The following is a 13551-nucleotide window of genomic DNA, read 5'->3' as shown; positions in this document are numbered from 1 at the left end:
AATACAAGTTTTCATTTCTCTAGGATGATTTCCAAGAGTATAATTACTGAGTTGTATGGTAATTGCATTTTAGTTTTGTAAGAAACTGCCAGAGTGTCTGTACCATTTCACATTCCTACCAGCCATGAATGGGTGATCCAGCTTCTCTACCTACTTGCCAGCATTTTGTATCATTACAATTTTTTATTTTAGTCATTTGGATAGATGTATACTGATATCTCATTGTGGTTATTTTTTTAATTTTTTTTTTATTTTGGGCTGTGTTGGGTCCTCACCACTGCGTGCGGGATCCCTCCAGCCATGGCAAGCAGGGGCCACTTTTTGCTGCAGTGTGTGGGCTTCTCACTGTGGTGGCCTCTCTCGTTGTGGAGCACAGGCTCTAGGTGCGTGGGCTTCAGTAGTTGTGGCACGCAGGCTCAGTAGTTGTGGCGCATGGGCTTAGTTGCTCCACAGCATGTGGGATCCTCCCGGACGAGGGCTCAAACCCATGTCCCCTGCATCAGCAGGCAGACTCCCAACCACTGCGCCACCAGGGAAGTCCCTCATTGTGGTTTTAATGTGCATTTCTCTAATGGCTAATGATGTTGAACATCTTTTCATGTGTTAATTTGATGTCTGTAATTCCTCTTCAGTGAAGTAAATGTCATGTCTTTTACGCAGTTTCTGATTGGATTTTTTTTTTGTTATTGAGTGTCAAGAGCTCTTTATATATCCTAAATATGAGTACTTTGTCAGATATGTGGTTTGCAAATATTTTCTCCCAGTCTCTAAGCTTGTCTTTTCATCCTCTTAAGAGGGTTTTTAGCAGGGCAAAAGTCCTTAATTTTTTTTCTTTTATGGATTTTGCTTTTTTTTAATAAATTTATTTATTTATTTATTTATTTTTGGCTGTGTTGGGTCTTTGTTTCTGTGCGAGGGCTTTCTCTAGTTGCGGCGAGCGGGGGCCACTCTTCATTGCGGTGCGTGGGCCTCTCACTGTCGCGGCCTCTCTTGTTGTGGAGCACAGGCTCCAGACGCGCAGGCTCAGTAGTTGTGGCTCACGGGCCCAGTTGCTCCACGGCATGTGGGATCTTCCCAGACCAGGGCTCGAACCTCTGTCCCCTGCATTGGCAGGCAGATTCTCAACCACTGCGCCACCAGGGAAGCCCCGGATTTTGCTTTTATAGTGTCATGTCTAAGAACTGTTTATCAAGCTGTAGGTCTCAAAGATTTTCTCCTATATTTTCTTCTAAAAGTTTTATAGCTTTATGTTTTACACTTAAATCTGTGATACATTTGAGTTAATTTTTGTGGAAGGTGTGAGGTTTAGATTGAAGTCCTTTTTTTTCTTTTGCCATATAGATGTCTAATTACTCCAGCAACATTTGTTGAAAAAGCTGTTCTTCATTAAACTGCTTTTGTACTTTTGTTAAAAATCAGTTAACTGTACTTGTGTGAATCTGTTCTGGATTCTCTATTCTGTTCCATTGATCTATGTGTCTATCCCTCCATCAGTTTCACACAATGTCATGCAGCCTTCATTAGTGTTGCTACATACTAAGTCTTAAAATTGGGTAGAGCAATTTCTCCCACTTTATTCTTCTTTTTCAAAGTTGTTTTAGCTATTCTAGTTCTTTTTACCTTTCCATGTACATTTTAGAATAATCTTGTCTGTTATCTACAAAAAATGTTGCTGAGATTTTGATAGGAATGGTGTTAAACCTGTAAAACATTTTGGGGAGAATTGACATCCTTACTCTGTTGAGTCCTCTAATTCATGAACACAGTATAACTCTCCATGTAGTTAGATCTTCTTTGAGTTCTTTCATCAATGTTCTGTAGTTTCAGCACACAAGTTCTGTACATGTTTTCTTAGATTTATACCTTTGCATTTCCTTTGAGTGATTTGTGCATGATATTGTAATTTTAATTTTGGCTTTCACATGTTCATTGCTGATATTTAGAAGTACAATTGAGTTTTGTATGTTGATCTTGTATCCTGTGAACTTGCTAAACTCATTTATTCATTCTAGAAGGTTGGGTATTATGTTTGTTTGTTTTTGTAGATTTCTTGTGATTTTCTATAGAGACCATCATGTCATCTCCAAATAGGGATAGTTTTTTTCTTCCTTTCCAATCTGTATGCCTTTTGTTTCATTTTCTTGTCTGGCTAGGACTTCCAGTACTATGTTGAATAAGAGTGGTAAGAGTAGACATCCTTGCCTTGCTCCCAATCTTAGGGGAGAAAAGATTTGATATTTCACCATTAAATATGTATAATGTTAGTTGCAGGGTTTTTATTTATTTATTTATTTTTTATTTATTTTGGCTGCACTGGGTCTTCATTGTGGCATGTGGGGTCTTCGTTGCGGTGCACGTGCTTCTCTAGTTGCGGTGCACAGGCTCTAGAGCGTGCAGGCTCAGTAGTTGCAGTGCACTGGCTTAGTTGCGGTATGTGGGATCTTAGTTCCCTGACCAGGGATTGAACCCAGGCCCCCTGCACTGGGAGTGCTGAGTCTTAACCACTGGACCACCAGGGAAGTCCCCAGTTGTAGGGTTTTTATAGATGTTCTTTACCAACTTGAGGAAGTTCCCCTCTCTTCCTAGTTTTCTAAGGGTTTTAAAAATGAATGTGTGATTAATTTTGTCAAATGCCTTTTTTGCATAAGTTGATATAATCATGTGATTTTTTTCTTCTTTAGCCTGTTAACATGGTGGATTACACTGATTGATTTTCAAATATTGATTTTCAAATATTGAACCAGCCTTGCATCCTAGGAATAAACCCTACTTGATTATGCTGTATAATTCTTTTTATATATTGCTGAATTCTATTTGCTAATATTTTGTTGTGGATTTTTACATCTATATTCATGGAGGATATTGATCTGTAGTTTAATTTTTGTACTGTCTTTGGTTATTGTATCAGGGCCTGGCCTGACAAAATGAGTTGGGAAGTGTTCCCTCCTATTTTCTGGAAGAGATTATATATAATTGGTATTAATTCTTCTTTAGATATTTGGTAGATCTGTCCAGTGAAACCACCAGACCTGAATATTTCTCTTTCTTAAAATATTTATTTATTTATTTGGCTGCGTGGGGTCTTAGTTGCAGCACGTGGGATCTTTGTTGCAGCATGTGGGATCTTTCATTGTGGTGAGCGGGCTCTTTGTTGCAGTGTGCTCCCTAGTGTGGCGCACAGGCTCAGTAGTTGCTGCATACGGGCTTAGTTGCCCCACGGCATGTGGGATCTTAGTTCCCCAACCAGGGGTTGAACTCGTGTCCCCTGCATTGGAAGGCGGATTCTTAACTACTGGACCACCAGGGAAGTCCGCAGACCTGAATATTTCTTTTGGACAAGTTTTTTAATTACATACGCAATTTTCTTCAGAGGAATTGGTCCATTTCATCAAAATGTCAAAATTTATCTGTGTAGAGATAGCCATAGGGTTTGCCCATTTCTTTTCTATTATTGATAATTTGTATCTTCTCTCTTTTTTCTAGTCTTGTTAGAAGTGTGCCAATTTTATTCATCTTTTCAAAGAACAAGATTTTTGTTTCATTGATTTCCTCTATTGTCTGTTTTCAATTTCACTGATTTTTGTTCCTATTTTTATTATTTCCTTCTTTTTGTTTGCTCTCCTTCTGGAACTCCCATAATATGTCTGTTAGCCTGCTTGCTTACCTTTTTGTGGGGTCCCTGAAGTCTTTGCTCCTTTAGCTTGTGTTCAGCTAGTATTGGACATAAGTTTCCTTGAACATCAGGAACTAAAACAAGCAAACAAACAGCTTCTCTCCCAGTATTTGTGGTTTGGCTCTGTGCTGGGTCACCCTTTCAACACTTAGCCTGATCATTTACAGCTCTGCCTTAGCCTTCACTTACAGCTTACTATGAGCTTAGAGATCAGCCAGAGGTGAAAGCTTAGGATCTTTTCAGATCTTTTCTGAGCATGCATTCTGTCCTGGGCATGCGTCTGGCTTTCTAAGCTCTCCAGTATACACAGGTGCTTTCAAATGCCCTAATTTCCCAAAGAAACTCTACCCTAGGCCTTAGGTGGTCTATTGTATGTCTCAACGATAATCTTTTGCCCTGGAAAGATGCAGGTTTTCAAGCAATGCCTGCTACCTTTTCACTCTGAGCAAGTTCCAAGTTCAGTCCTTCAGGTAGCCCCCAGACAGTTTAGAAGAGACAAACAATTTGCAAGCAAGGTCTTCTCTATTCCCTCTGGAAACAGGGATGATGTCTGCATGGTGGGAACATAGGTTGTCATCTTCAAGACCACTACCCAGTCAGGGAAGAAGTGAGGAGAGGGCAAAGCCATGAAGCTTTTCTACTTACCATTTTAAAGTTACCTTTTTCTTGATTCAGCATTTGCTTGGTTGCTATAAACCTTTGACTATTTTCCAGGGTCCTGACAAAGTTGGTTCTGATCGTTTCTGCTTGTTTTTCAAGGTTTCTGTGGAGGGATAGGCATTTGGATTTGCCTACTCTGCCATTTTGCTCCCATCACTCCTCCAACCCTTTTATCATTATGTAATTTCCCTCTTTGTCCTCGGTAATTTTCTTTGCTCTAAAGTTTACTTATCTGCTCTCAAGTTCATTAATCTTTTCTTCTACAGTATTTAATTTTCTATTAATTTCATCTAGAATATTTTTCCTCTCAGTTATTTATAAGAATTTTAATCTGGGTCTTTTAAAATATCATTTCTTTCTCTTCTTATTGTGCTTATTCTTTCCTCTGTCTTCTTGAATATATGGAAGATAGTTATAATCACAGTTTTAACATCCTTGTCTACTAAATAGATCATCTGATTCTGTTTCTGTTGATTGATTTTTCTTTTTTATGGGTTGTATTTTCTTTCATCTTTACATATTGTTTATATTAGTCTTTTTTTTCTGGCTGTGTTGTGTCTTCATTGCTGCGTGTGGGCTATCTCTAGTTGTGGTGAGCGGGGGGTACTCTTTGTTGCGGTGCGTGGGCTTCTCATTGCAGTGGCTTCTCTTGTTGCAGAGCATGGGCTCTAGGCACACGGCCTTCAGTAGTTGCGGCACATGGACCCTAGAGCACACGGGCTTCAGTAGTTGCGGCACGTGGGCTCAGTAGTTGTGGTGCACGGGCTCTAGGGCACACGGGCTTCAGTAGTTGTGAAACGTGGGCTCAGTAGTTTTAGTGCACAGGCTTAGTTGCTCCATGGCACGTGGGATCTTCCCGCACCAGGGATCGAACCCGTGTCCCCTGCATTGGCAGGCAGATTCTTAACCACCGCACCACCAGGAAAGTCCGTATATTAGTCTTTTTTTAAAAACCACAAATTACTACAAACTTAGTGCTTTAAAAATTTTTTTTTAATTTTTATTCTTTGGCTGCACCACGCGGCATGCGGGAAATTAGTTCCCTGACCAGGGATTGAACTTGTGCCCACTGCAGTGGAAGCACAGAGTCTTACCCACTGGACCACCAGGGAAATACCAAACTTAGTGCTTTAAAACAACAATACCTATTTATTATCTGACAGTTATGTAGGTCAGAAGTTGGGTGGGCTTGGCTGGATACTCTAGTTAGGGTTTCACAAACTGAAAATCAAGATGTCAGCTGATCTGGGCTCTTATCTGGAGCCTCTGGCTAAGAATCTGCTTCCAAACTTATTCAGGTGACTGAAGGTCATTTCTTTGCACCTGTACGGCTATGGTCTCTGTTTTCTTGCTGGCTGACAGCCTTGGGCCACTCTCTGTTTCTTGAGCTACTTGTATTCCCTAACACTTGGCCCTCTCCATCTTCAAGTTAATGATGGTGTGTTGAATCCTTCTCACATTTAGAATCTCTCTCAGGTCCTCCTCTACTACCAGCCAGAGAAAACACTCTGCTTTTAAGATCTCAATGTGATTAGACTGGGCCAACCAGGATAATCTCCCTTTTGATTAACTCAAAGTCAGTTAATTAGGGACCTTAATTACATCCCCCAAATCACTTTTGCCATGAAGCTTAGCATAATCATGGGTGTATTATCATATTTATAGTTCTTGGGATTAGGGCAGGAAGTCTTGGGGAGCCATTTTGGAATTCTGCTTTACACGATGTTAATATTTGATTGGATGCCAGACATTGAATTTTATGTTGTGTGTGCTAGATTTCTGTATTCCTTTAAAGATTCTTGAGCTAGGTTCTGGGATGCAGTTAAGTTACTTGGAAACAGTTTGATTCCTTTGAGGCTTATTTTTAAGTTTTGTTAAACGGAGCCCAGAATAGGCTTCAGTCTAGATCTAATTTGACCCCACTACTGAGGCAATAGCCTTCTGAGGACTCTAATCAATTCCCCATGAGTCAGGAGTTTTGCAGCTCTTCTTGATGGGAACATGAACTATTTATAGTCCTATGTGAGTGCCAGCAATTTCTGCTCCTACTCCTTTCAGGCAGTTTCCTCCAAACTGATCAGTACTCATCTGAATACTTGAGGAATACCCTCTGCAGATCTCTGAGGTTCTTTCTTTCTATGTGGTGTCCTCTTCTCTGGACTACTGTCCTGTGAACTCTAGCTGCCTTGGTCTTCTTGGACTCTCAGCTCCATTTACCCAACTCAGAAAGTCCACTGGATTCTAACTGGGTTCCCCCTCCCTGCACCAGAGCCTGGAAACTCTCACAAAGTAGTAGCTGGGGCAACTGTAGGGCTTACCTACTTTGTTCTCTGTCTCTCAGGGATCACTGTCCTTCATTTTCTGATGTTCAGTGTCTTAAAAACCATAATTCATAGTTTCATATATTCTGTCTATTATTTTTTTTTATTTTGGACAGGAGGATAAATCTGGTCCCTGTTACTCCATCTTGTCCAGAAAGGGAAGTTCTGAACTTCATATAAATGGAACCGTATAGTAGGTATTCCTCTGTATCTGGCTTTTTTGGGTGAGCAGCAGCAGTTCGTTCTTTTTATTTATTTATTTTAAAATTTATTTTATATTGGAGTCTAGTTGATTTACAATGTTGTGTTAGTTTCAGATGTACAGCAAAGTGATTTAGTTATACGTATACATATAGCTATTCTTTTTCAGATTCTTTTCCCATATAGGTTATTAAAGAGTACTGAGTAGAATTCCCTGTGCTATACAGTAGGTCCGTGTTGATTATCTATTTTATATGTACTGTGTTTATGTTAATACCAACCTCCTAATTTGTCCCCTCCACAACCTTTCCCCTTTGGTAACCATAAATTTGTTTTCTAAGTTTGTTGAGTCTGTTTCTGTTTTTCAAAGAAGTTCATTTGTATCATTTTTTAGATTCCACATAGAAGTGATATCATATATTTGTCTTTCTCTGTCTGACTTACTTCACTTAGTATGATAATCTCTCAGTCTATCCATGGTGCTGCAAGTGGCATTATTTCATTCTTTTTTTATGGCTGAGTAATATTCCATTGTATATATGTACCATGCCTTCTTTATCCATTCCTCTGTCAATGGATATTTAGGTTGCTTCTGTGTCTTGGCTCTTGTAAATAGTGCTGAAATGAACGTTAGGGTGCATGTATATTTTCGAATTATGGTTTTCTCCAGATATATGCCCAGTAGTGGGATTGCTGGATCATATGGTAGCTCTATTTTTAGTTTTTTAAGGAACCTCAGTACTGTTCTCCCTAGTGGCTGTACCAATTTACATTCCCACCAACAGTGTACGAGGGTTCCCTTTTCTCCACACCCTCTCCAGCATTTACTGTTTGCAGATTTTTTTGCTGATGGCCATTCTGACTGGTGTGAAGTGATACCTCATTGTAGTTTTGATTTGCATTTCTCTAATAATTAGTGATGTTGAGCATCTTTTCATGTGCTTTTTGGCCAACTGTATGTCTTCTTTGGAGAAATGTCTATTTAGATCTTCTGCCCATTTTTTTGATTGTGTTCTTTTTAAAATTACTGGTAATATTCCATTGTATGGACATTTTCTCTTTTTTTAATGGCTGCATAGAGTTCCATTGTATGGATGTATCATAATTTATCTAACTGGTTTCCTATTGATTCGCATTTAGAGATTATTTCTGGTCTCTTGTTATGACAAACAGTGCTGCAATGAACATCTTTTTTTAAAAAATTTTATTGAAGTATAGTTAATTTACAATGTTGTGTCAAAGTGATTCATTTATACATATATATATGTATATATGTTCCTTTTCATATTCTTTTCCATTATGGTTTATCATAGGATATTGAATATAGTTCCCTGTGCTATGCATTAGGACCTTGTTGTATCCATCCTGTATATAATAGTTTGCATCTGCTAATCCCAAACTCCCAATCCTTCCCTCCTCCACCACCTCCCCGCTTGGCAACCACAAGTCTGTTGTCTATATCTGTGAGTCTGTTTCTGTTTTGTAGATATGTTCATTTGTGTCATATTTTAGATTCCACATATAAGTGATATCATATGGTATTTGTCTTTCTCTTTCTGACGTACTTCGCTTAGTATGATAATCTCTAGGTCCATCCATGTTCCTGCAAATGGCATTATTTGCAATGAACATCTTGAATGTAGATTTTGCACAGATGTGAGATGTCTTTAGGATAGATTCCCGCATATGGGGCAAAGGATGTGTGCATTTTGAACTTAGGTAGTAATTGTCAAATTTCCCTCCAAAGAGAGAAGACCAGCCAACATTCCCACTGACCATGTGTAAGGGCACCTATTTCTCTACTAACCTTTTATTCTTAAAAGAGCTGCCTTGATTACTTAATTAGCTAATAGTTTAACAAGATCATCCTAGAAAACATTTTCCTCTGTATTCAGGCCATAGTACTGCCTCAGGAAGGGAAGTCACCATCTAGCAAGGGTCTCTGATTACTTCAGAAATAAACCCCCTTTGGATCCCATCCAAGGCCTCTGGCCTAATACTAAATTGGTTTTATAGGGAACAGTGCCATGGCAAGGTTCCAACGTGCTAGTCTTTGCTCTGCTGAAATATTTCTTAAGCAAAGTAAATTAATTACAGGCCTTTGCAGGGTTTAGCTCCTTTGGGACTAGGATTACATCTAAGACATTTCAAGATAGTAATTGTTTTTTAGCAAAGTTAGGCATGTTACTCTTTTGTAACCTCAACAAAATGCTTTTGTTTTAAAAGAATATGAAGTTCACATGTTCTAATGGGACATTTTGGTGTCTCAAAGTTTTGCCACTTCTAACTCCATGATATGAAAGTATGCTAGGTCTGCTATAAGAGCTTAGTATGAATCAGGTGGTAGTCAATGTTAATTGACTTACATCCTACAACACTTTTTGTATTGTTTTATCTGTATATGGGAGTAGGTTTACAGTGAGTATAGTGAGGGTGGCACCTGTCTGGGTATGAATCCTAATTTTGTCACCTACCAGCTGTAACATCACAGGTAAGTTACTTAATATTTCTGGCCTCGTCTGCAAAGCAGAGTAATACTAGTATCTTCCTCATAGGACATTAAGAGGATTACAAGAATTAATTTGAATAAAGCATTTAGAGTGATGCTTAACACATGGTACGCTCTCAACAAACATAAACAATTACTATGTTTGCATGAGCCAGTATTTTTTCTGTTTTGGCAAAATGTATTAATTAACATAATCAAAGCTCCGTGAGATGATGTCCTGGTAGATGGTAGGGTGTTTTACAGTGTAAGGTGCCTTCTCCTAGCAAAACCAATCAATACCCTTAGGAGCAGCTATTCCAAAACCAAAGAGAAGCAAGTCACACATACAGAGACACATTTAACAGCAATGAACAATTGTCCGTAAAAGACATTTCATGCAGGGACTCAGAAAATCACCTCTGTGGTAGAAACTCCACTGTAACCTTTTATTCCAGATATTTGCCAGTGGAGTTTATTTACCCTCATTAGATACATGAATGGGCTATTTGGAGGGGCAGGGCTAGGGCCACAGCTGGAAGCTGGAGGGAATTGACTTGAAGCAGGAAAGTGTAAATAAACAGGGGTCAAAATTCAGGGATAGACTGAATAAGAGGGGCTAGAGGGGAAGTAGATTATTTTTAAAATTTATTTATTTATTTTATTTTTGGCTGTATTGGGTCTTTGTTGCTGTGCACGGGCTTTCTCTAGTTGCAGCGAGTGGGGGCTACTCTTCGTTGCGGTGCGTGGGCTTCTCATTGCAGCGGCTTCTCTTGTTGCGGAGCACGAGCTCTAGGCACACAGGCTTCAGTAGTTGTGGCTCGTGGGCTCTAGAGTGCAGGCTCAGTAGTTGTGGCGCATGGGCTTAGTTGTTCCGCGGCATGTGGGATCTTCCCGGACCAGGGCTCGAACCCATGTCCCCTGCCTTGGCAGGAGGATTCTTAACCATGGTGCCACCAGGGAAACCTGGGAAGTAGATTTTGAGTAAGGGTTACACATCTATCTCCCTTTAGACTGTGAGCAAGGTGAGGGCAGGGGCCCCATGTATTAATCATCTCTCTAGGCTGAAGATGATTCAGTAAATATTTATTGACGGCACTGAATGGAATTAAAATTAAACAGGTGTCAAGGATTCCGAAGTGAGCAGGAGAGAACAGGCAGATTCCTAGAGTGTCTGGGAACAGTGGCCCTGAATGCAGCAGAGACAGATGGATGCATGGAATTGGCAAAACACCGTTAGAAAAAAATAGGCAATAAAACATTGCAGAAAATTTGAAAAAACTATTTCTAATCATATCTCACTACTAACAACTACTGTCATTTTTGTTTATCCCCTTGTAGTGGTTGTGATACCATACGTATGTTACTTTTCATTCTTAATTCAGTCAACAAATGTTTACTGAGCACACGTGCAGGTGTGTTCTGTATATGGTTGTACATGGGTGTGATCATAATTTGCACATCATTTTGTAGCCCGCCTCTCCACTTACAGTAGCATAAGCCAGCATTTCCCTCATGTGTTCTGCTGAGCACAAGCTGCCCCATGACAAAAAGCTTCCATGATCAAGAAGGCTTGGGCACACTGCAATCTAGAGCTGTTCTCTTGACAGTTCACAGCTCAGTTTCCTTTCTTGCTTGTTGCTTCTCTACCAGGTACCTAAACACTGGACAGCCCCAGGGCTCATCCTGGGTCCTCTTCTTTATTTACTTTTGCTCCCTAGGTGAACTCATCCAGTCTCAAGGCTTTAAACCATCGATGTTCTAAGGACTCCCAAATTTCTCTCCAGCCCTGACCACTGCCCTGAACTGCTCATCTGTATATCCAGCTGTCCACTGGCATTACCCTTTGAATGTCTAATAGGCAACTCAGATTCAGTATATATAAAACATAACCATTCATTCCTCTGACCTTCCCAAATCTGCTCTTTCTCAAATCTTCACCATCCTAATAAATGGCACCACCATCCATGCAGCTGCTGAAACCCCAAACCTAGGAGTCATTCTTTTTTCTAATAATCATTTTTTAAAAAATTGAAGTATAGGGCTTCCCTGGTGGTGCAGTGGTTGAGAGTCTGCCTGCCGATGCAGGGGACACGGGTTCGAGCCCTGGTCTGGGAAGATCCCACATGCCGCGGAGCAACTAGGCCCGTGAGCCACAATTACTGAGCCTGCGCGTCTGGAGCCTGTGCCCCGCGACGGGAGGGGCCGCGATAGTGAGAGGCCCGCGCACCGCGATGAAGAGCGGCCCCCGCTCGCCACAACTAGAGAAAGCCCTCGCACAGAAACGAAGACCCAACACAGCCAAAAATGAATAAATGAATAAATAAATAAAAATTAAAAAAAACACTCCTGGGGCTTCCCTGATGGCGCAGTAGTTGGGAATCTGCCTGCCAATGCAGGGGACACGGGTTCGAGCCCTGGTCTGGGAAGATCCCACGTGCCGCGGAGCAACTGGGCCCGTGAGCCACAACTACTGAGCCTGCGCATCTGGAGCCTGTGCTCCGCAACGAGAGAGGCCGCGATAGTGAGAGGCCCGCGCACCGCGATGAAGAGTGGCCCCCGCTTGCCGCAACTAGAGAAAGCCCTCGCACAGAAACGAAGACCCAACACAGCCATAAATAAAAATAAATAAATAAATAAATAAATAAAAATTTTTAAAAAATGAAGTATAGTTAATTTATAATGTTGTGTTAGCTTCAGGTGTACAGCAAAGTGATTCAGTTTTATATATATAAATTATATATTTTTTATATATATATAATTTATATATAATGTATATTATATATATAAATTATATATATATTATATATATAATATATATATATTCTCTTCCAGATTCTTTTCCATTATAGGTTGTTACAACACATTGAATATAGTTCCCTGTGCTACAGTAGGACCTTGTAGTTTATCTATTTTATACATAATAGCATGTATATGTTAATTCCAAGCTAGGAGTCATTCTTGATTCCTCCCTTTCACTTGTCATCCACTTCCAAGTCACCAGACAGTCTGGTTGGTTCAGTATTCAAAACATAACCAAAATCCTTCCACTTCTCTCCATCTCCGTGGTTGCCGCCCTGGCCCAAGCCGCTGTCCTCTCTGCCTGGCTTGAAGCAGTAGTCTCCTTACTGGTCTTCTGCCTTCATTCTTGCTTCACTCCACTCTGTTCTCCACAGAGCAGCCAGAATAGTTTTGAAGAAAAAAAAACAAATCATGTCAGCAACCCTCCTAAAATCCTCCAAGGGCTTTCCTTTGTTCTTGGAATAGAATCCCAACTCCTTAGCTTGGTCACTCTGCTTCACTCACTCTCTCCCAGTCATGTCGGCTTCTTTCTATTCCTGTAAAACAACAAACTCTCTCCCTCATCCGGGTCTTTGCATTTGCTGTTCCCCTGCCCAGAAGACTCTCCCTTCAGGCTCCTTGATGTCACCCAGAGGAACCTTCTGTGATCAACCCATCTAGAGTAGCCCTTCCCTCTCAATTCCCATCTCCCATATCACCCTGTCAATTCCCTGCACAGCACTTGCTGCAATCTGAAGTAATTTGGCATATTTATTTGTATTTTGCCTCTTCTGATTAGAATATAAGCTTCATGAGGTCAGGGATCTTGTGTCACTGTTCACTGCTGTATCCCCAACACCTAAGTGTCTGATATACCCAATAAATATTTGTCAAGTGAATAAATGTATAATAAAGGCTCTGAGAAGTCCAGTTACTACTAAAGAAACCTTTTAAATCTATATTAAAAAGACCTATTAGTAATGTCTTATGTGTTTTGGGAAAAAAATACTTCAAGAAATGCTAGCAGAAGTATTTGTTTTCATGTTGCAGTGTAATGGAGTGAAAATAACAGAGGTTTCATATTCAGACATAGTACTCAAATCTTGGTTCTACCTCTCACTAGCTGTGTAATCTTTGGCAAGTTAATTTGCTTCTCTGAGCTTCAGTTTCTCCATATTTATTTATTTTTTAAAAAATATTTATTTATTTATTTATTTATTTGCCTGTGCTGGGTCTTAGTTGCGGCAGCGGGATCTTTAGTTGTGGCATGCGGGATCTAGTTCCCTGACCAGGGATCAAACCCGGGCCCCCTGCATTGGGAGCGTGGAGTCCTAACCGCTGGACCACCAGGGAAGTCCCAGTTTCTCTATATTTAAATGAAAGTAACAATAAAAGACTTTGGAGGTGGCCGCATTAAACTAGATAAAGTA

Source organism: Balaenoptera acutorostrata, chromosome X, assembly GCF_949987535.1.
Source record: "Balaenoptera acutorostrata chromosome X, mBalAcu1.1, whole genome shotgun sequence".
Taxonomy (NCBI): Eukaryota; Metazoa; Chordata; class Mammalia; order Artiodactyla; family Balaenopteridae; genus Balaenoptera; species Balaenoptera acutorostrata.
Note: the sequence above shows the minus strand (reverse complement) of the source record.